General features: G+C 43.3%; 1 protein-coding gene across 2 annotated transcripts in view; it reads left to right on the top strand.

Moving 5' to 3' along the window:
• Positions 1-2,186: 2,186 nt before the first annotated feature.
• ITCH (itchy E3 ubiquitin protein ligase) overlaps positions 2,187-24,523 on the top strand; it is a 48,246-nt gene continuing 25,909 nt past the window's right edge. The window contains exon 1 of one of the 2 annotated variants that reach the window (XM_072112179.1): positions 2,187-2,224. The gene's annotated coding sequence lies outside the window, so the exon portion shown is untranslated. Of the gene's footprint in view, positions 2,225-11,216; positions 11,384-24,523 lie in introns of those variants that run through there. The other variant, XM_072112178.1, reaches the window with a different exon arrangement.

Raw genomic sequence — 24,523 nt, 5'->3', positions numbered from 1 at the left:
AGCGGCCTCCCTCCACTAATAACAGATCCGGCAGCGGCCTCCCTCCACTAATAACAGATCCGGCAGCGGCCTCCCTCCACTAATAACAGATCCGGCAGCGGCCTCTTTCCACTAATAACATGTCCGGCAGCGGCCTCCCTCCACTAATAACATGTCCGGCAGCGGCCTCCCTCCACTAATAACATGTCCGGCAGCGGCCTCCCTCCACTAATAACATGTCCGGCAGCGGCCTCCCTCCACTAATAACAGATTCGGCAGCGGCCTCTCTTTACATATATACAAAACATATATACTTACGCTCCAGCGCTCCCGTATATACATTAATACATACACACATATCTCCACACACATATATAATCACATATAAGGATACAGGCATATACATATGAATTATACTCACCTGTAACTGGTTCCAGCGCTGGTCTCTTATAGACAGCAGGCATCAGAGTTTGAAGTAGAATGCCTGCTATCTATAAAGGGTATAAACTTACCTGTAGAGGTCTTCAGTCTCTCTCCTCTCCACATTGGCAGCTCGTCCTCCGGCTCCTCCAGGCTTCACCCGGCATCGCAGTTGTCTGGACGTCAGGTCAGGGGTCACATCAGTCATGTGACCAGATCGGACTGAGCAGACGGGGGCGGGTCACAGACACAGAGAAGGCAGCAAGGCAGGGCTGATAAGCCAGGAGCCGAGGGGGCAGGAACGAGCCGCCTCCTCTTCTGTAGTTAGTGTAAGCACACAGAGAGTTAGCAGCGCAGGATGCATAGCCATTACAGCAGAGGTTTTGTAGCATGCCCATCCCGGGGGAGCGGGTTAGTGGAGGAGGCAGTTGGTTTGCTGCTACTGTGTACTCAACATTATGATTTGGCCGTGCACCACGGGCCCCTGAAGCTGCCGGGCCCCGTAGCAATTGCTACGGCTGCTACGGTGGTAGTTACGCCACTGATCGCCACCGCTGGTGTAGCAAGACACCAGTAAACCCAGAACTTTGGCTCTGGCCCCATATACCTAAACTATCACTGCTGCTCCCCATCCAACAGATTCCACTTGTGAATACACATATATACAACACAGACATGTAACCACAGAGCCCTACTGATATACCATATATAATTTCCAGTAGCCCTCTCATTAATATACTGTCCAGCAAAAGCCCCCCTTATTATTATACAGTCCGGCAGCTCCCTTCATTATAGTAATTCCAGCAGCAACCTTCTCTCTTTTATGAGACCTGGAGCTGCTGCTCATTGATGAAATATCCAGCAGCCTCGCCTCGTTAATAAAATGTCCAACAGCCTCCCCTCATTAATAAAATGTGCAGCAGCGTCCTCTTATTCATGAAATAGCCAGTAGGCTCTCCTCATTCATGAAATGTCAGCAGCCTCCCCTCCTTAATAAAATGACCAGCAGCCTCCCCTCATTAATGCAATGTCTAGCAGCAGCCTCCTCTCACTAATGAAAATTCCAGCAGCAGTCTCCCTCAATAAAGAAATGTCCATCAGCAGCCCCCATTATTCATTAAATGTCCAGCAACAGCCTACTCTCATTAATAAAATGACCAGCAACAGCCTCCCTTACTAAAGTAATGTTCAGCATCCTCCATTCATTAAAAGTTTAAGCAGTAGCCTCTCCTTATTATTGAAGTGTCCAGCAGCAACTTCCCCTCATTAGTAAAATGTCCAGCAACCTCCCCTCTTTAATACGATTTACAGCAGCAGTCCCCCTTATTAATAAAATGTTCAAAAGCTTTGGTAATAAATTGGGCAGTAGTACTTACTAGTACTTACCCTCCCACACTGCAGCTTCCTCTTTTCCTAGTGCAGTAGCGCAGACAGAGACACGTCTATGTGCATGTACACTGTATGATGTGGCGGTGCTGCCTGATCACGTCATAGTGTGCACTGGCCATGACTGTTTTGCTCCTGATCACCACCATGTTTGTAAAGTTGAATAAAAGGGGTTTTGCTTAAAGGGGTTTCCAGCAATGCCTGGTTTCAGTGTTGTGGTAGTCTCCTGTTCTTTGGCTTCTAGAGGCACAGAATTGGCAGGCGTTGGTCCTGTGATCCCTGGATCTTCAGGCCCAGGCAAAGAATGGGAGATCACCTCATCACCTTTATAAGTATAAAATTGGGGGGGGGGGGGCGGTTTGGGTGGCCATCAGCCCCCTAGATGGCTTGGGTTCCGGGTTACTGCCCAAACTGCCTATATTATAATCCACTACAAATTGTAAGTATGAAATATATTGCCTACTAATACAGATTCAAGCAGACATGAGAATTTGTTGTTTATCTGAGTATTTCACATTTCTGCCAGAATAGAAAAAAAAACGCAAGCAAAATGACTGACACAAGTTGTCCTGAAGTAACATACAATGTTCCACCAATCAGACCCCAAGAAATCCTGTCAGCTGCATCCTCCCACTGCAATGTCCTCGCCTCCAAAATAACTAATGTCACTTTCTGCAAAAATAGCCATTGTTTCTCACATTGATATTGGATTTTTATAACTTTTTGGCATTACCCAGTTTGTTTGTTATGCATTTGGCTACAGGAACCTTAAAGGGGTTTTCCAATCATAGTATCACAAGACTGTTTTACATATAGCTCTAAAGTAGAATGTCAAAGTGCTCATTCACCAGAATAGGTGCAAGCTTGATAAAGACCCCTCAAAGGTTTAAACATTGTGTCACCGCGAGGACACCGCCGCCTGCCGAAAGAGCATAAATCATGCCTCATACAGCTCCAGCACCAGACCCGCTGCCACCACTTATTGCATTTATACTGGGACCAATAAGTATCCCACTCTACATCAACTCTTGCTTCACAAGCAGTCACCTTGTCACACCACTAGACATGCGCACTCAGCTCTCTAGCAGTCACCTTGTCACACCACTAGACATGCACACTCAGCTCTCTAGCAGTCACCTTGTCACACCACTAGACATGCACACTCAGCTCTCTAGCAGTTACCTTGTCACACCACTAGACATGCACACTCAGCTCTCTAGCAGTCACCTTGTCACACCACTAGACATGCACACTCAGCTCTCTAGCAGTTACCTTGTCACACCACTAGACATACACACTCAGCTCTCTAGCAGTCACCTTGTCACACCACTAGACATGCACACTCAGCTCTCCAGCAGTCACCTTGTCACACCACTAGACATGCACACTCAGCTCTCTAGCAGTTACCTTGTCACACCACTAGACATGCACACTCAGCTCTCTAGCAGTCACCTTGTCACACCACTAGACATGCACACTCAGCTCTCTAGCAGTCACCTTGTCACACCACTAGACATGCACACTCAGCTCTCTATCAGTCACCTTGTCACGCCACTAGACATGCACACTCAGCTCTCTAGCAGTCACACAGCTAACCACACTTCACAAGGCTATGAGTTCGCAGAGCATACAGGGACCAAAATTAAAGTGAAAAGCTTTAATTACAAAAAGTTGTTCAGTGCATAAAAAGATATTAAAAACAAAAGAATTACAAAATAAAAGGACACACAACACGGCAAAACAGTTATAAAATAAAAAGGGAAAAAAATAACAGAAACTTACAACTTAAAGTAAATCCTGATCCCTGGAGGTGGGAGAAATAAGGAACACACTCAGCTTATCAAGCAGCCCCCAAAATGTGAATGTGAGTTGAGAAGTAAGAGTTGTCCTTATGGAGAAAGCCATAAGGCCACCGTGTAGGTGTGTGGAGTCTTATGGCCATTGACGCTCCACTAGGGGGATTCTGGGAAAATATGCAAAGTTTTCCAGGATGGGATAAGGAGTCACACACAGTGGGAGAAATCTATCATTGCTTCTACTTCAGCAGTGAAATAATTGCACAATGCAAGATTTTGCAGTTATAACAGCGACTCCCCCCACCTCTTTGCCGTTTAGGAGTGAAGAGAGGCGTGGAAGCCTGTGGGGTATTTATGCAAAAAGAAACTGCAGATTTTTGCTCAAAACGGCGCCAAGAACCCGGGTTAGTTTTGCCTGATGGCCGCGACACCTGCCAAACTAAGCCTCTTGGGATATCCGGTGGGACACGGGTGACGTGGCCACTATCATAAGATGGCACTCGTGCCCCCAATGTTTCTCTCAACTCCCTCATTCCCCCTCCTTCAGGAATTCTTTTCAGTGAGTCAGACACAGCCAAAGTCTCTCGTCATGAGGGAGACGAGTAATCTCACAGTGACTCAGCTGAAAAGAAAGCGCGTCTCCTGCAAGCTGACAGCGACTTTTCTAAAAGTAAGTTTGGCTAGATCTGAGCCATGGGTTTATATACAATAAAAAAGCATGAGGCACAGTATTAATTCTACCGTGGGGCACTGCATTAGGTTTAATGTTGAAAACCCTTTTCCCACTGCTGTGCAACTATATATGTATAAAAGATATAGTATGTATGTATTACACAGCTGACACCTGCTGCTAACTAATGCGTTTAGTCTTTTCTCCGTTCACAGAAGCGTTTTGTTTTGGCAATTCTACCACAGTTGGAATTTTTTTCCAGCTTCCCCGTACAATGAATATAGATATAAAATTGTCCCACTAGGAAGTACCATTTGTCTCACAGATAACAAGCCCTCCTATGTCACTGTAAATGGAAAAATAAAAAAAGATATTGGTTGTGGAAAGAAGGGAGTAAGAAACAGGAAAATGGCCTGAAAGCGATAAATAAGATATAGTATAGGTCAATCACAAAGGAGACTTTGATGCACCCTGTTTGCATTCTGGGTGCTGTTGATTTCACTAGATTATACCATTTAATTGTGTTCAGTTTTTCACTGTCCCCTAGAACCCCAAAAAGTTCTCTTAATAAAGTGTCAAAAGATAAAAACAAGTGCTTAAGGACAAGTGTTGTCTTTAAAAGACAACCCAATAAAAAGGGAGTCTATCAGCAGTGTTAGGTATTGGCCCTGGAGAAAGTGTTGTTAGTGGCAGCAGGACTGTGAGAATGCATTATTATGCTAGGATTGTAACTGGAGCACTCTGGCATACAAGTGTGTGAGATCTCTTGAGTGAACATGACAAAGCCCCTCTCCTCATCTCACAGTAAGGCCCCTTTCACCCACATGTATGCTACGCCAAGGCCGGGACCATAGCGTTCATTTGGATAGAGAGGTGAGCGCTCCTCACCCCTCCTCTCTCCATAGAGCACCATGCAGCCGGTCCATAAATATGGCAAAAGATAGAACATGCTCTATCTTCCTTCAGGCTTTGGTGCGGTACGATGACACGTGTGTACTTACTGTACCGTGCTGTGCACTTCTATGGCCGCTGTATTCTAGCTGCCATTTGTAAGGCTAGCTTACTCGCCCCATGTATTATTGTGTGAAAGGTACATTACAGCTGAAGTGTCTAAACTGGAGCCATGAAGAGCAGAGGGGAGGACCTGTGCAGCAGTACAGTGAAGAGAACTCACAGCAGTGTGCCAAAGTGCTTTAAGTCTAGCTACAATCCTGGAACATACATTCATTTTTCACACCCCTGCTGCTTCTACACTAACAAATGTATGGTTACACACATTTTCAGATAAAATACCTAAAAATGTCTGCAGCTTTGTTTGGTTAAAACTGCTGGTAGACTCCCTTGAATGGCTCCAGCCTTTGACAAAGATGCAGACATCAACTACGCACAGTAGTGACATTTGGTGACCTGGTGTATTCCTTTTAACAGGCAATGCTTCAAGGTGAGAATAACATTCAATATGTGCCCCTCCCTGGAAGTTCGGTATGTGCCTATAGTAGGGTTATTATAGACACATACGACCCAGATCCATAATTCAGCATGAGGTCTTGGAGGGCATGTAACAGCAGATTATGTATCCTGGATGTTTCCCCATTGTCCAGCTGACACAAGGCATATTATATGCTATGATAACCATGGAATTCACCACATTCATGACAAAAGGAATTTCTTCATTTATTCAAAGAATTGGACAGAATTCAATGGAACAGCGGGAAGAAGTGAAGAGAATGACCGCACTCATTCTGCATGGACGGTGCTGTTGTTGCTCGTATATACGACCTGACCTGTATCTGGTCAGGTGGCTCTGACGTATACATTTTTTACATTTTCGAATGAACCCAAAATTACCATTATTATTCTTATTGGGAAATATTAATATGTATTTTTTTTACATTTAATACCCAGTGGACAATTTCAGTGGACAAGTTTTTCTTTTCAGGATTTCTACTATAACTAGGGTTTCTATAAGAGCACCAGGTTTTTTTTTTTAATTTAAAAATGACCAAATTCCATTCAACTATTTGGGGGAGTTGAACAATTCCTAACTCCTTAATCACTGCCATATTGGTTTTCTACAGCGGTCATTAAAGGGGTTTTCCCCTGAACTACAGTTAGGCCCTATACACGACATGGGGCCTAACTTGCTGATCAGTGGGGGTCACAGTGCTGAGACCCCCACAGATTGCGAAAACAAGGGACCTAACTTTAATTCGTGGGCAAACCCCTTCAAGGCTTCTTCTTGTGGCACTCTGCCAGGGGCGTTGCTAGGGTCATAAAAGGTTCAGTGCATGAGGCCCATATACATGTACCGAATTCTCAGTAGTGTCTACTTCTGTACAACCCCCGCCCACTTATTTATGGACTAACGGCAATTTAAAAAAAAACTGTACTTATCATAGACAGCTACAGGAAACACACGCAAAATCAGTCCCTACCTGTTGCCTGAAAGTGACCAGTCCTGAGATAGTTTTTTTGCAGGACTGCTTCAAAACGCCACATGTGCCATCACCCTAAGGCAGTGATGGCGAACCTTTTAGAGGCTGAGTGCCCAAACTACAACCGAAATCCACTTATTTCCTGTGAATTGCCAACATGGATTTTTAATCTGTAACTTATTGCTACCTGTTCTTCCACATCTTTAAATTGTATCGGCTGCTAGAGGCCACCAGTTGAAAGAAGGAGGACACATTCAGATTATCATTGTAGCTTCTCTCCAGGGTCTCTCTGTAGAGGAAGAATGATAGGTGCAGCAGGAGGACCTCCAAAGATAATGCAGCTCTGTCAACACCTTCTCACTTTTCACGCAGTTCCAAACAGCCAATGAAGTGTCGAATAGCGCTGAGAGCAGCATCTCTTAATTTGTCTGGGACTGCAGGAAGATTCAGTGTTTGGTGAATTCTGTCCTGGGGTGATGGCTTGAGTGCCCATAGATAGGGCTCTGAGTGCCACATCTGGCACCCGTGCCATAGGTTCGCCACCACTGCCCTAAGGCATACAACTATCCATGTTGTGTCTACACTATTTTTCTCTCTATGTCTTCAATTCTTTTTGCAAGATCTCTCCAGGGCCGCAGCTGGAGGGAAGGACTTGGGTCCCAGAGTAGGCCTTATCCACACCCATCCAGACCAGCAAGGTGAAGAAATAAGAGGGGTAGGCTGAGTGACAGTGAAGGTCCCCTTTGGGGCACTTCCAGTGTAGGTGAAGAATCCCCAGCAGTTCGTAATGAGGGAGGCCTGTGATGGAAGCGGCAGGTGAGATACACACAGCAAGCGAAGATCTTGAAAACAACTCACGGTTTCTTTATTAGTGGAACTTTACTGCAGCAGATAACAAGCTGATAACAAACTCTTTCCTTCGGAGGGCAACCAGGGCTGTGATTTGGCTGGAAGTGGCAGTAGGAAAAGTCATTGACTAGCAGGAACTTCGGCCTGTGCCAGTGGCCAGCTTGACTGGCGAGTATCTCCGGTGAGCTGAGTCAGCTCTGCTGCATCAGCAGCATGACAGCGATCTCTGTAGCAAGTCTCAGGAGTGAGACACACAGAAATCTCAAGAGAGACACCAACTCAGAAGAGCCCAGAGTCTATATTTATATTATTATTATTATTATTATTATTATACTTTATTATCCCAAACGGGAACTTAAAGTGTCACCTCCGCAGTACATCAAATTGACAAGACATCACATATATACTCACATAACAACATAATCACATAGGAACACGTATACCATATAACAGAATAAAAACACCAATACAATAAATATGAATAAAATTTCACCCATATTCGATAGATAGTTACTCGAATAGATGATAAAGTAATAAAATGGTACCCATTTTCCAATGATCTCACTTTTTAAAACATCCCTATTTCTCCCCTAAGTAGGATATTCGATAGCTCGAGAGCGGCCGGTATAAATGTCTTTTTAAATCTCTCCGACCTGCAACGCAAAAGAATAAAACGAGAGCTAAAACCACTAATCTGCGCTTGCACTACACCATGCATTGGGTGGTCACTATTATTTCTAATTTTTTCCAGTTTCTTTATCATCCCACACTGTACAAGTTCCTCCCATCTATCAAATTGCAGGCCTACTATCGAGGAGGCTTTCTTAATTATTTTATCCATCTTTTGACAATCCCTACTAGAGATACAATTGCCCCAAGCCACTAGGGCAAATGCAAATGCACTGACCATAACCGTATTATAAAAACTGACCATCATAGTCCTTGGGATGTCAAGGATATAGGTTTGCTTTCTCTAGATACACTGGGGTGGCAGCCTATGAGCTGCCTGCTAAGCCTCAGGAATATACATAGGGGCAGATTTATCAAGCTTTCTAAAAGTCAGTATATTCCTAGTTGCCCATGGCAACCAATTACAGTTCAGCTTTCATTTTAACAGTGCTCATGAACATTTTAAAGGGGAGCTATGATTGGTTGCCATGGGCAACTGAGAATATTCTGACTTTTAGACAGCATGATAAATCTGCCCCATAGTGTAAAAATTATAATGTAAACAGAAAATTTAACCCTTGGATTAACAGACATACAATAATGCAATGCCCTATTCTCGCCACTTGGTGGTAGTGTAGTGCTATACAGGGGATTTAATATTCAACTAAGGGGTTGGCGGTGTCACACGTGGTGTTTTGAACCCGTTTTTAGTCCGTTTGTAAGCATGCGTTTTTGACAGTTTTTCCCAATTATCTTAACCCCATATCATTAAGAAGAAAAACTGAACATGTGGACGCGCCCTAAGGCTGGTGCCACACGTACCGCTTTGTCTGCGTTTGAAAATGCAAACGCAGACAAAGCCGCACCCACCGGTGCGGGCTGCGGCCCGATCGCATCTGCGTTTCTATGGAAACCCCTGCGATCGGGAACGAGCCGCCGGTGTTTCCGCAGGCGTTTCCATATCTGATGCGATCGGGCCGCGGCCCGCACTGCCGGGTGCGGCTTTGTCTGCGTTTGCAAACGCAGACAAAGCAGTACGTGTGGCACCAGCCTAAGGGAGAACTTAGTCTTAGTTCTTTAAGGGGATAATGTCCTGGAGTTGGGACATTACTACATTTATTAGGGTGCTGTCACACGCATGTGTTTTTGCATGTTTATCATGTGTTTGGCTGCTTTGAAAATGTTTTTCTTAATTTGTGGAAATGTAAACCCTTAAGGGTGATGTCACACATGGCGTTTTTAGGCCGTTTTTTGGCCTGTTTTAAGTTAGTAAAACTTCAGATCGTAAAAAAACCGCATGCTTTGTTTGAAAACGCATTTGTTTTTGTCCGTTTTTAATTGCGCAAATTCGGAAAACCGGACAAAAACACAAGCATTTTCAAAAACCGCATGCGTTTTTTTACGATCTGAAAACGCACTAAATAAAAACGGCCCAAAAACGGCCTGTGTGACCTCACCCTAAGAATGCAAGGTTTTTCCGTAAAATTTTTCGTTCTCCACCTTCAAAAATCCATAACTTCTTAATTTCTCCGTGTACAGAGCTGTGTAAAGGGCTTATTTTCTGCGTAACACATTTTATTTCCCAGTGACGTTATTTATCATTCTATGCCGAGTACTGGGAAGCTGGGGAAAAAAATACCAAATGTGGTGAAATTGGCAAAAAACCCATTTGTGAGCTCAGTTCTTACAACTTTCACTGTGCGCACCAAATAACACCTGATACCGAATTTATACAGCTTTTATTTTCCAAATTTCAAAAATTAAAGGAATGTTTAGGAAAAAAAATTGTCATCTTCTGACACTCATAACTTTTTAATACTTCGGTGTACGGAGCTGTGTAAGGTATCATTTTTTTGCAAAATGAGGTGACGTTTTCATTGCTACCATTTTGAGGGCTGTGCAACCTTTTGAACACTTTTTATGTGATGTAAAATGGTGTAAAAGTAGCGTTATTTTTAGTTAATGGGTACAGGGGCGGGAATAACTGTTTTTGTATAGTGATAGACCTGGCATTTTGAGATGCAGCAATACTAAACATGTTTGTGATTTTTACGTTTTATATCAGTTGTAGGGGAAAGGGGGGTGATTTGAATTTATAGCTTTTTGTATTATTTTTTAAACTTTTTTTTATTTTTTTTACTATTTTTTAGATCCCGTAGAATACATTAAGTGTAGATGGTCTGATCGTTCCTGCCGTATACTGCAATACTACTGTATTGCAGTATATGGCATTTTTACACAGTATTCATTACAATAAGCCATTGGCTCATGGTAACGAAACTGCAGAATCCATGCAGCCTCGGGTCTGACGAAGATCATGGCAACAAATCGCTGCCCCCCGATGACATCAAGGGGAGCACAGATCGGTGATGCTGCGGTGATGCCACACGTGGCGTTTTCAACTTCTTTTTGGCCCATTTTTAAGCAGTCCGTAAAGAAACGCATGCGTTTTTTGATATACTGCTTAAAAATGGGCCAAAAACGCTTTCAAAACGCCACGTGTGGCATTACCCTTATGCGGCTGCACATCAGTCCCTATTGACGTCTATGGCGCCCGGTCACTGTGCGGTGATTACGTCCTATATTTCGCCATGTTACGGCGCTGTCCACTCTCTTCTCGATTGAGAGGGGAGGGGTGAGCAGCGCTCATCCCTCTTCCTCTCTAATGCACGGCTATATGTTTACCCAGGCTACGGACCGGCCGAACATACCTCCTGTGAATGTACACACACACTCAGCTTTATATATTAGATTTAAGAGAATGTACATAAAAATTGCTCTCTTATACATTGCTTTAGCTACTACGTGCTCCAATGACATAATTTGTTCCTCTCCCTTTACAAACCTGCCGCCTGTTCATTTACGTTCTAAAAAAAAAAAACTTTATTGACAATGGGTTGTCAACATCTGACGCAACCACTCTAGCGCATGCGCGGTATGAACATGTACACTACGCAGACGCTCCGCTGCGCACACCTCTTTCAACTCAAGCTTTATTGATTTTTAGACATTCTGTGTTGTGTCGCCTCTAGCGCATGCGCAGTCCATGATTGTCGTTTCCTCCTTATACACCGGCCGCTGCCATCTTCACCGGGGCGGAAGAGGCGAGTGAAAGCGAGTTCGGTCTTGACAGCGGATCCGGGCCCCGGCTGCGTAGTGTCAGGCTCTTCCCTGGCGTGGTGAGTGTCTCTAGGCTCCGGGGGACTTTGTATTGTGTGTCAGCTTGTAGTTTGGGTGTAGTGTGGAGTGTCATGTGCCTGGCTCCGGGCTTGTGGAGCTGTGTGCCCTGCTACGCACTACTCAGGATGTCTTATGTGTGCAACTCGGGTCATCTCTTACCTCTCATCATTGTGATCGCTTCTTTTACAGCAAAACGTAAAGTGATTCTTGTGGTTTTGATGGTTTTTGTGGGTGCTGCCAGACTGTGGTGTCACAAATTAAACAGCAACAACAAGTTATGGCTTCTGGGGTCTCTAGATCCTCCTGTAACAACTTTATATAGCACTATATCCTCTATATGCTTCACTTTCTATCAGAATTTTCCTGTAATTATACATTCAGTATAGTTTTGTATTCGTTTTGTGTTGTCCAGTGTAGACCGGACTCAAAACTGGTTTTACAGACTTTGTTTTGCCCCAGTGCAGCCTGGTAATAACTAATGTAGGAAACAACAACTAAGGCTCAGTTCATGGCTGTATTTGTCAGGGTGGGACATGGTGTAAAAAAAAAAAATAGCGCAGCAGAGCTTGTCTTTATTTGCGCTAATATTACTCTATTTTTAATGCAACCTTCTTTGCATTAAAGTCAATAGTGAACAGAGATGTTTATGTTTAATTTCTGTTCTTATGGATGCAAAGGAATTCCATGATACACAGTGGCCTAGTGGTTAGCACTACAGCCTTGCAGTGCTGGGGACCTGGGTTCAAGTCCCAGGGTCAACATCTGCAAAGAGTTTGTATGTTCTCTCCGTGTTTGCTCGGGTTTCCTCCCACACTCCAAAACATACTGGTAGGTTGATTAGATTGTGAGCCCCATTGAGGACTTGGACTGAGTTGGCAAACTTTGTGCAGCGCTGCGTAATCTGTGTGCGCTATATAAAGAATTATTATTATGATGCAGATGTGAACTGATCCTATTTTGTTACCCAGCTCTGTTTTGTTTTGTTCCCCCTGTCATTTCTCCAGATGTGTTTTTATCCTATAAATACTTATAGTATATACCCATGAAATGACAATTCTGGATAATGTTTTCGTACCTACTCTTGTTCTGTTATTACAAATGGAAATGTATAAACAAAACATAGGGGTATATGAGTATTTAGTACATTATAGGGCTTCCTGTACATTTGTTCCACAATCTACAGATGTGTGATTACTGTGTTATTTGGTGCTGAGCCCTACGTCCACAAAAACAGTCATATTTCACATGTGTCATCCTTTCTTGCGGATCCACAAAGACAAAAAAACCCAAATGTTTTAAAGCAAATAAAGCATATGTCACTAGCTTGTCCCAACACCTTGTATGGTGACATAAATGTTTTATCTATAAACTGATCTGCAAATACAAACCCCACACTGATCCAAGAATCCATGTGATGTCTGTACTTTTCACGCGACAATAGATTTCTACAGGAAGGCCCCATTCCCAACACGGGCAGGAATAGGACTTGCTCTGAGTTTTCTACAGACTCCACACGGATCTGTGAAAAACAGGTTAATGCGTCCATTAAAAATGGATGTCAGAGTAAGTTCCTGCCTCCTGCCTGCAGTTACTTCCTTCACTTTTAATGTTTTTATTCCCATGCTAAACCTGTAGCAAAAAAAAAAGGTTATACCGTTTTCTCTGCCAAAATATCCGAGTCTTAATTTGCCTTGTGAGCGGGGCATTAGCTTTATGTCATGGAGAGAGTACAAGTAATGACAAGGAGTTACAGATAAAGCCAAACAGGACTGTTATACACTGTTTATATAATTCCTATGGAGGTAAATAGAAGTTACGGAAATAAAGTATCTCGCTGCCTTCATAATTCCCATACATATTTATGAGAGTTACATAACAGGGAGGCAGAGACTGGGCTATTCTCATTTCGGCCGTGACCAACTGAGATGGGAATGATAAATTACGTGATTGCATTCTTGGGTAACGTTCACACCCTACTTTTGAATTAGAAAAGTCAAGCGAGATGAGGAGTTCTTTCTTCCGTTCAGTGCTTCGCGTCGGGAACGTTTTGCCAATAATTAAAGTGAACATGTGTTGCTTGTTCCCGTTCCCAAGCGTTTAGGTAGAAACCCATCTGCAACCATATAAATTGCATTAATAAACGTGGCCTAACTATGCAATAATAGGGAATGGGGCATGTCACACCTGGCAGGTTGCCTGGACCATGTCACTACAGCCTTACTGTACTAACCTGCTCGATTTTTTTGCAACTACGGTTGCAGCAGTAGTCAATTCCCACTGCAACCCCATTTATTTTTATGGTGCTGTGACATCCCAGAGTAAAAGTGTGATCCATGGTCACATGATGGGTATGACAGTGCAAAGCCCTAGTAATGGTGATCCCTGACCTTTTGATTATTAGTGGGTATTGACTGAAGATCAGATTGATCTAACATATAGTGAACGCAAGTAGTTCCCATAACAGTAGATTCTCATAAAAGTGTAAGTTTATTTAATCAGGTAAAAGACATACATCAGGCAGATGATTTGCTGTAGGGTAACCTTCCAAAAAATGTCAAAAGCTGAATAGTTGAATTTACTTCAGTAAATGTATGTCTAAGAAAATTGCAGCCGTGGTTATAAAAGGCCTTGCTGTGTATGTATAATGGTAGTTATAGAGACAGATATCCCCATAGGTTCATACTGCTCCCCCCATGGGACTTGGGTGATTTCAGTAATCCACAACCACCTTATATTAGATTGAAGTTTCCAGGGTTATAGCAGATTAGTGACCTCTCTTTCCCATGTAGTACAGTGTCCCTACAGACTAGGGGTATGAGGTCTCATTTATCCATTTATTTACCGGATATGATATGTGATATAGAAAGTTTGCTGCTTCTCGCTTTAGGAGTGTAGCAAATGTATGCAAATTACCATTATCCGGGATCTTCAGCAGATTTTTGGAAGCTCTGTGTGTTCAGGCATGAACCTTTGCTATGTTTACTCTTCTGAATCGCATCACATAGTGTCAGGTTAGGTACACTGTATATAGTTCACTGTACACAGCGAACCGCAACAAGGTAATGTATAGAAGCTGGGGGTTTTGTTTTCCACTCTTCAATTTACTAATAATTTTTCACCTATTCATTTTATATGGCTGAATTGAAAGTTTAAACATGTATGAAAAATGTTCCACTGTCTGTCCATATAGCTGAAGATGGTCTTCTAAAATAGAGAGGAAGGTGACTGGTGGTCATCTCTGATAGAGAAAGGGTCTGGCTCTAGGCAGTTATATTGGATGCCGCAGGATAGCCCTGGCTGAGAGGCTCCTCTCCCATGGTCTGGGTGATCTGTGGTGGTCTTGGATAAACCAGGACACTGCTGCCTGGAGTTGGTGGTCTTGGATGGGTCAGGACTCTGTGGTGGTCTTGGATAAACCAGGACACTGCCATCTGGAGCCGGTGGTCCTAGCTGAGTCGGGACGCCGGCTCGTCGAGTAGGTGTTCTTAGATCATTGCCTTGTTTAAAAAAAAAAAAAAAGTTTTATTGATGTTTATGGCTCAATGTTGGAGATCTGCATCTATATTCGTAAAATGATACGGAATTTGATGGCGCAATATAAATTATTATTATTATATTCCACATTTGATCTCTGACCTCGGGAATCACACAATCTCTTCCCTGTAGACTAGAAGCGACTTGCCCTACAAATGCTTATTTGGACCTTTTCCAAAGGCCCTAGGAAAAACGTTATGTCTTGCTTCTGCAATGCCTGTGTTTTGTTTTTTTTTTTTTTTCTTTTTTTGTTTACCCAATGCAACTGGGGTCTGTGAAAGCAAAACGGTTGTTAATTTCTGCAGTGATGGGGTCCTTTATGACCGGTGGAGGTCTGACCTCTGGGACTGATACTGAGAATTTTAAGGGGTTGTACAGGATTAACAATTGAACTATATTTCTAGCTTTGTGAACTGTTAACTTTATTCTGAACAGCAGTGCGGCTCCCCAAGAAAGCGTCACATTTATGAGCACATCGCTGGTATTAAATCCGCAGCATTATGGCGGTGGCAGCAGGTTTTTGCCTTTCAGTTGTAATGGAGCTAATCCAGCCCAGCCTCATTGTGATCTTTGGTCGTGTAAAAGTCACTGTACAAACCTACCAGCAAGGTGAAAGTTGGAGTGAACCCAAATTGCAACCTCTGATAAATGAGAAAGTGTTTATATCCGATGGGCAATCGTGTAACATTCCCCTTGCACCACTTCTGTGTATTTTCTGTGGCAAAGTTAAACCTATTATTTATCATATTGGGACCATATCCTGGTGATAGATAGCAATGTTTGATTGACAGGGAATGACTACTTCGCCTCTTGCTTAGTGGAATTAATGCTAGGTAAATTTGGCTTTGGCCTACGTTATGGAATTGGTTGGAAGGTACATTGCGAGTGACTAGATCAGAGTTTTCTGTGCCAGATCTATCATGCTGAATGATGTATCTGGAGTAGTTTAGAACTGTAGAACAGCTATTAGTTAGGCTAGTAAGCAACAGAATTTTCTGGTATCTAGTATAGATCACACCACTTTTTTTGGGACAAGTTATATTATGGGTACATGGTTTGGCAACAGAACACACACGTTCATGGCTAAGGTCCTATCCAGACGACCATAAAGGGCTAGCCAAGGAGTTCCGACAAGATAACTGCCCCATAGAGGTCTATGGCATTTCATCACAGTGCAAAATATTAGACATGTCCTCTATGTTGCCGTATAGTGCAGTCGCAGGCTTCCTATGGAGAGGTGCGGAGTGACGTATCCCCCTCCCGATCCAGTCCAACCAAGCACATGCCTGTCTGCATGAGACCTGCGGGCTCATGCACATGACCGTATGCTCGCCGCGGTTCTCAACCCTCTCCATAGACAGGCAAGCGGCTGCCGCTGTAAGACGGCAGGATAATAATAATTCCTTTATATAGCACACACAGATTCTACAGCGCTGCACAGAGCTTGCCAGATCAATCCCTGTCCCCAATATAAGTCCTGTCCCATATTTTGCATGCTGGCTGCCTGGCCAGGTCGCGGTGCAGCGAGACGGAGTGCTCACCATGATGGGGCACCACAGACCTCCATGGGGGCTATTTTGCAGCCAGATCGCAGCCCCCATAACGATCGTGTACATGAGGCCTCATTCTGTTGAGGTTTGTAGAGACTCTCTCCAGGCCGCTTTCATTGCACGTTTGGGTGGATCATCTGAAAACATGACTTTCAAGAATTAGGTTGTCCAAGCAAAGCCAAAGAAAGTCTGGTATTGAGTGATAAAGAAGCATGGAGGACGTCACATGACCTCTGCAGCCAATCCATACCCAGCGCTGAAGTTATTGGCTGGAGCGGTCACGTGTTACTGATGTGACCTCATTGCTGCAGCCTTGGAAATAAACCGCTGTAGCAATGGAGCGGCGGCGTCTCAGTAAACCCCTTTAATTACAAGTAATAGACTGTAATTTTTTTTTTTTTTTTAAATATATCCTTCTTGACTGACATTTTCTATTTAACTGATACCTACTTTTCAAGTGAAAGAATGCAGACTATATCCACCCCCCAAAGCGGTGACATAGTTTGCTGAGCAGGCAGCGGCCTGTAGGATCACCTTTCTACTACCTGCAGCGGGCGTGATCTTCTCTGCTTACATCATGAGACGGGCTGGATCCGTGACAGCGAGGTTTCACTTGTGTCACAATAGCAGCGCTCACTCCTCTCTCTCCTGTACTAGTATCACATGGATAAAAATAATCTGGAGCAAAGTTCTGTTTCTTCACTCTCCCAATTGTTTTGTTATATATTTTCGAATTTTTTTTTTCCTTCTTTTTAATTATTAAAAGTCTGGGAAGAAGCAAAATTCCACCCCTGTTCCCATTGCAATGCTCCATGGCCCTCCACTAGTCCTGGTTTTACTCAAGCCTCTACCAATGACTGATCTCAGCCAGTTTTTCCACAGGGACCTGGAAGTAGATAGAACAGTTGGTGGCGGTAGAATGCCAGAGGTAAGTATTGCGTCTCTTAAAGGGATTATTTCCACTACAGATTCTTTCCTCCTAGCACATGCACGCTCTGCTGAGCTCAGTGTTATAGTATAGGCAGGAGACGGGGAAACTACTTCTTAATCGCACAACCACCTCCAGGTCACCATAGACTAGGTCAATGATGCCTGGAGCCGAGGGAGTGTCCAGAATGATGAAGACTATGGGACAGATAAACATTCCTTCCCCATTGTCACCATTATTCTTACTCCTATAACGTGCTTTTCCTTTAACATATAAAGAGGATCAGTCACCTCCTGTAAGTGCCTGAAGCAAGTGACGCCAGCCCTGACCCGTCTGACCTGTAATCCTATTACAGCGATGGCGGACTATTGTACTAGTGTTCAGACACCATTTTTTTTTTTCTTCAATTGGATGTCAAATTTTTCACATGTCCATAGAACCATAGCCCTTACTACTACACAGAATGTACATTTCAGGTCCCTACAATCCTATAGAAAATAGTTTCATGTGACATCATTGGATTTCAGATCTATTTGTTTTTGTAGTGAATGTTTAGCAGGTTAAAAATAGTAGCAAATATCCATAGAATAAGTTTTAATTTCTGTGTAACTGGGGTCCAAGACCCAGCACATCCAAAGATCGGCTCTTCTAAAGAAGAAGTCCTTAACAGCTCCATTCGCAGTGTAGTGGTCTGTCCAGGTTACTGCGGATCCGTTTCATTTGAATAGCAGCTAAGCTGCAGTGACTGAGAACAGCCACTGTACGGAGAACAGAACTGTCTTCTTACTGTTGCTGAGGACACCTGATCTTTGGACTTGTTGAGTGTTAAGGATTTATTCTATTGTCATATTAAAGCGAACCTGTTGCCAGGAATCTCATTTTGTAGCTGGTGACAGCTTCCAATTGCCTATGTGATACTGATTTCAAAAATGCCTTTGTCAGCATTCTGATTCACTTCAGTAATTTATAATATTTTGGTTCACATTACCTGGCTCCCTGCCAGCAGCGTGTGGTGAGACCCGGGGGAGGGGCAGCTGCAGCCTGTGTCCGTCTCCTAATGTATTCTTCCTCTCCTCCCCCATATCTTTCTCCTGCCCCGGCCTGCTCATTGCACATGACAGGAATTGGGGAGGGAGCTGCATGAGTGCGGAGAAGAGGGGACTTAGGCTGCAGCTATCCCTCCCCCAGGACTCGCCACACACTGTAGGCAAGGAGCCAGGTAATGTGAATTAAACTTGATTTGGAATGCTGACAGACCTTTTTAAAATTGGCTCAAAATAATATATATGGTGACTGGTTCACTTTAAGAACTTTGGCTCCAAATACCCTTTAGGATTAAATCTACTAAGGTCAGTGTTCAGACTTGAAATGTTGAAGGCTCTGCTCCTAGGCTGGAACGTGACCCTGGGTCCTAAAGTCACATTGGCCGCTGTTATCTTTGCAGATACCAGATTGATTTTTTTTTTTTTTTTTCCTCCTATATTTTGCAAATATGCAATTATCACTACATGTTCCTTTACAGGTAGAGATTTTGTGGCAAAGGTGACGCTTGGTGCTGGCGTGTGACACTGGATTGGCTGTGGAGAGGAGACTGGGAGAGCTCTGCAATGGTGGTGGGGGGGGGGGGGGGATGTTTCAGCCTTTTAAGGAATATTTTGGCAAATCTAGGGGCTAAGTTGTTGATCGTGGGGGTCTTGGCGACAGGACCGCTACAGATTACGACAATGGGGGTCCTCGAGATTAAGAGGGCAACAGTTTACACATGTGCCATTCTTTTACAGTTTTTATTAGGCATATATGCAGTCATTTGATCGCTTGTGTAAGACACTGCACTTATATTATGGTATTGCTTGCAGTGAGACTAGTAGGTCATCTAGAAGGGTTTAAAGGGCAAATGATAAGGACAGACCTTGCCACTTTCATGAGGCCCCCTGCTGTCCTCCTTTGCAGGCGGCACCCTAGAATCGCACTAAAAGGGGTAAGTGAAAAGGCCGGTTACACTGTCTCCCTCTGTAGCAAAGGAAGTTTTGGGGTGCTTGTGCACAGTGCAGTGTAATAGCCTGTAAAGTTACATCACAGAGGGCCTCTGGTAATGCTTCCCCTTCCCCCATCATATTACTTCTGGCTCATCAGCATAATTTTAAAACCATATCATTGCACTAAGTGCTAAGTGAGCGAGGGGAGGGTGAGACAGTGTAACAGTCTGTAAAGACAGATCACAGAGCGGCTAGGGTAGCCCCTCAGACTGATAATAGAAGGAACGTGGCCTCAGATAACAAATATAAGAAGGTCACCACAGTCACGGTGCCTGGATATAGGAGTAAGTGTCCCTTGTTTAGCATGATGAATTTTGGTGGTAGATTTCCTTCAATCCATTTAGATGCTTTAATTGCTGATTGCAGAATCTAAAGAGTTAAATGTGAGCTACTTTCTCCTTCCTCATAGCAAGGTGCATGGCAGTGTCTCTTTTCTATTACTATTAATGTCATTCCTGCAGCCTCGGACATCCCCTTTAAGTTGCCATTTCACCCTCTTAAAGGGTTCAGTTATATGATCTGTTTGAAAACCCTAGTGATTTCATGTAAAACTATGGTCGCTGTGGCTTGTGGGCTTTCATCATCTGTATCACCTGTGTGACATAGTTTCAGGTTCTCTCCCCTGTTACCCCCGTCAAGCTCACATCTGTATTTTGGGTCTGGTATGGGTATATATTGTACACGGAGAGCTTCCTCTTGCAGATAAAGGATTAGATGAACCACATCCAGTCCTTGTTTATCTTCCAAAACTCACATCTTTCAGTGTACTTAAAGGGGTACACCACTTTACCTCATGTTTTTTTTGTTTTGGGGGCAGGATATTAGGTAATTTACCAATATACATCTTTTAACAGATCTGCTCCGCTTTCCTGATGTAAAGTGAAGCCTCCCTTTTTTTACCTCATCAGTCAGACATTCCTGCCCATAAAATGGCCGCCAATGGAGATCATCGATCTCCATGTGATCTCTTACTGTCCATGAGCAATCATCCTGCCGGGACCTTATGATATGATGGTATTCATGAATACTATCATAAGGTCCTGACAGGGTGATTGCTCAAGGACACTTAGAGCTCACATGACCCTCCATCTGCGGCCATTTTATGGTCAGGAATGACCCGAAAGATTCCTTCCTGTTGTGGTTATTGAAGACTTAGAGCAAAAGTCATCTGCCCGGTAATAACGTACAGAACCAGAAAATCCAGAGACGCAGGAGCGACAGAGAGAGAGAGAGTCTGAGAGGCTGCCCCAGGCATTGTCATTCTGGGCGAAATCTGCAGAAGGTGACAAATGCCTCCGTGACAATGGCTTCTCCGTACAGGAGAATATAAAAGGACAGGACAGCGTCATCACAGCCATAACAGAGGAGTGTTCCTCTAGAACACAAAAAAAGAAAATTTGAAATGGCATTTAAATAAAAATTCACTTGTTTACCTCATCAATCAGACATTACATAGAAAAGCGAATGGCGACTTTGTTTGTGGAAAGCATTTGCAGGGAGTAGGACGTAGTTTGGCGTCATGAGGTAAAATTTCATTTTGATCCATTATTTTACTTCCCAACAAGTAAGGGCACATTGGTACCAGTCGGCTTAAAGTAGCAATTCCCAATAATAAATGATTTTCAGTCACAAAAAGAGTTGGCAAACCAAATCATAGTCGTCTTCCAGCTTAATTATGGGATTTGAAAAACATGGCTCATTTCTTCCTAAAAACCACTTCAACTCTTTTTGTTCTGTATCATGGTGCTGTATCATGGTGCTGCTGGCACAGTCATTTTTAATATCCTAGAGTTAAAGGTGTTTCCCCAGTAAAAACAACTTATTGTCCCTGGGGAATAACAAATTAATGTAGGTTTTAATAGATTTAAAAAAAAATTTTTAAACTTTTGTACATAAAAAAATATTTGCTATTTTGCCAATTTTTTGAGGCCAGTGACTTTCACGCTTTGGTGCACGGACCTATGTAAGGTGTCATTTGTTGGTGTTTTGCGGTATGTGCTGGCATGTTAATTTATATCAATTTGGGACCTATATGACTGTTTGATCATTTTTGATTCAAATATTCATGGATGGGGGAAAAAATGGGGGGGGGGGTGGCGATTCGGACATTTGAGCGATATTTTCCGCTACGTTCACAGCCAAGAATTTTGACAGAACAAGCATTGGGGCGCTAGGGTGATAACTATCATGTTTATGATTTTTACAGTTTATTTAATTTTATATGTGTTCTAGGGAATGGGGGGGTGATATAAACGGTTTATTTTTTATTTTTTTTTTCTTAAATATTTAAAAAAAATTTTGACCATTGTTTCAGACTCTACAGGGTACTTTAACCCTGCAGGGTCTGATTGCTAGTACTATATACTGCAATACTACTTGTATATAGCAATTTTACTGCTGATCTCTAATAGCCTGCCACCTGCTGACTATTGGAGATCATTATACATGGCAAGCCTACAAATCTCAATGAGACCTCAGTCATCCAAGATGGCGGCGCCCATGGGATTGTAAATTAGGTGGCGTGGTCGTAACAGGTCAACTGCCAAGATCGGTGTCAGGACTGCCTGTGGCAGTAACAGGTGAGTGTAAGCTGTGTTATACAGCTGACACCTACTGTGTGTGGAGAAAGCAATAAAAGAACGTGAAAAGTCTGACAGAAAATTGGCGCATGGCCCTTAGTAAATGTGCCCCATTGTGTCTACGTGATACAGAGGACACTTGACGTTACTATCAAATCCACCACAATCTCGTGTCTGAGTAGGTCCTATGGCATGAAAAGTACAATCCCACAGAACCAGAACTATGAAATAAAAGCTGAAATAACCTCTCATTAGTTGAGATGTTAAAATGTATTTCTGTCTCAGTGACACTTAAATGGGTTTCCCAGGATAAGGCCTTAATTTCTGATCGGTGGGAATCTCAGTGATGAGACCCCACAGATAGTGAGAATGCGCATCCGATGGATCTTAAAGGGAAATCTACCACCATGATAAACCAGGGACATTACTCATAGATCCAGGCACCGGGACTGTGATTATCTTCTTTTATTATGTTATCCATGGCTTCCTTCCTTCTATAATCAACTTTTAAAAGTAGGCTAATGAGCCAGGAGGGCTCCTTCACAGGCTGTTACACTGTGCAGGAGCAGTCCTCACTCAAAACCTGTGTGGCATGGAGGGGCTATAATAATATCCCCAGCATAATTTTTAAGTTGATTTCAGAAGGAAGGAGGCCATGGATAACAAATCTAAAATGATCATCACAGTCCCGGTGCCTGGATCTATGAGTAATGTCCCTGGGTTATCATGATGGATTTTGATGGTAGATTTCCTTTGATCTGCTACATGCCTGCCATCTACATAGTATTATACGGTTCTCCCATTCACTCGAATGATTACGATTTAGGAACTACATTTTGTTCTAAGAAACTGAGGCTGAAGTTCGGGTCATGGAGTGCGAGTCCTGCACATGTGATTCGCTCTTGTGTTTTGTCAACACTCGGCCTGTATCCATTTTACAGCGTTGTAGAATACTTTCCCTGTTGTCACACAAGACAAATAACATTAACATTTCAATATGAGACATTCCGGGCGGATTACATCTCCATGCATCGGGCACAGTCACCAGGTAAACATTTTATATGACCAGTTTACTAGCTCGGGCAGGTATTTTCCCTGTATTGGTTATACACGTACAGGAAGTATTTGTTACTCGCCTTCAAGAATTCATATTAGCATTTAAAGAGACTGTCACTAAATTTTGCCCTTTATCCCCTTAAGGAGACAGCCCCTATTTTCTTCTTAACATGTTACAATGCGTTTGACTCTTTTGAAAGCGTTTACAATATTGCTGGAAGTATAAGCAGCTTTGTTAACAATGAGACCGGGAAACGTAAAAAAAGCATCCAAAAATGCTTGGTGTGAACACCCCCTGAATATGGTTTCTAAACACAATTCAAATGCAGCGTGTGAGGTATCTGCAAGATAACGCACCGAACCACAAGTTACAAAGCTGTATCGGGTTTAGAAAATCCTACATGGTTGCAGATTAGCAGTGACGTGTGTGAACTTGGCCTAATTCGATGCAACTTTCCCATCTACCTACCCAGACACCTGCTGGTAGGTAAATCCCCTGCCCATCTGCTGTTCTGCATGTGATGACACTTGTCACCGCTCCCTCGCTGCTCTTACCACGGCCATGGACTTGTCACGTTTCGGAGGATACTCCTGGGGCCTCTGTTATTACACGAATAATGTATTCCAGGGCCCGGCTTATGTAATAAGTGTATAAAAGGGTTTGTTTTGTATCTAAGGCTTAAGAGCCAGGAACAAATCTTGTATGACTCATGAAGATGGAATCGCATGTTGGCAGGTGAATGAGAGGTGACCTGTGCTCTCGGGTTTTCTGAAGAACCACCTGAGGCTTGGTGCCAGTGCATTTACTGTCTCTTGGTTTTAAAGGGGAACTCCCATGAAATGTTTCATTGTCCGTCCGGTAGTACCTGATGTGAACTGTAGTGCAAGTTACCTCTCACCTCCAGCAGAAAATAAAGAGATCTTCCACTCCATATGGTTATATGACCAGCATTAGGTGCTGGAGGGACAGGAAGTCCGTTTTTCTATGACTATAACGTTCAGAAACTGACTTCCTGTCCACACGTAAGGAGCCCTGTCTATTGGAGCATCAGATTGCTGAGGCAGAGACTTGGATATCTCCTGAATACAGCACAGCTAAGAAGATTACCTGTATACTATACTTTATTTCATATACCCTACTATCAGGGTAGATAATAATATTTGGGGGGGGGGGGGAGGGCTTCTTTTCTGCAGGCTACACCTTCTTTCTGTCTTTCACTAAGAAAAACATAACTTGTACTTTACCTTATGCTCTCCTACAAGAGCAAAAGTCCAGACCGTTTGATAGAGCCTGTGAACGCTGGAGACAGGATATCCCTGACCTGTCGGATGATGACTGGAGGGAGGTCGAACTGTCCTACTTCACATCTGTAGTGAGTGCGAGGGACTTCCTGATCCAATCTAAATTCCTCCATCGAGTATACTTCACCCCTGCTAGACTATTCCGCATGGGAGC

This window comes from Engystomops pustulosus, chromosome 6 (assembly GCF_040894005.1).
Source record: "Engystomops pustulosus chromosome 6, aEngPut4.maternal, whole genome shotgun sequence".
Lineage (NCBI taxonomy): Eukaryota > Metazoa > Chordata > Amphibia > Anura > Leptodactylidae > Engystomops > Engystomops pustulosus.
Note: the sequence above shows the minus strand (reverse complement) of the source record. Positions and strands in the feature narration are given on the sequence as shown.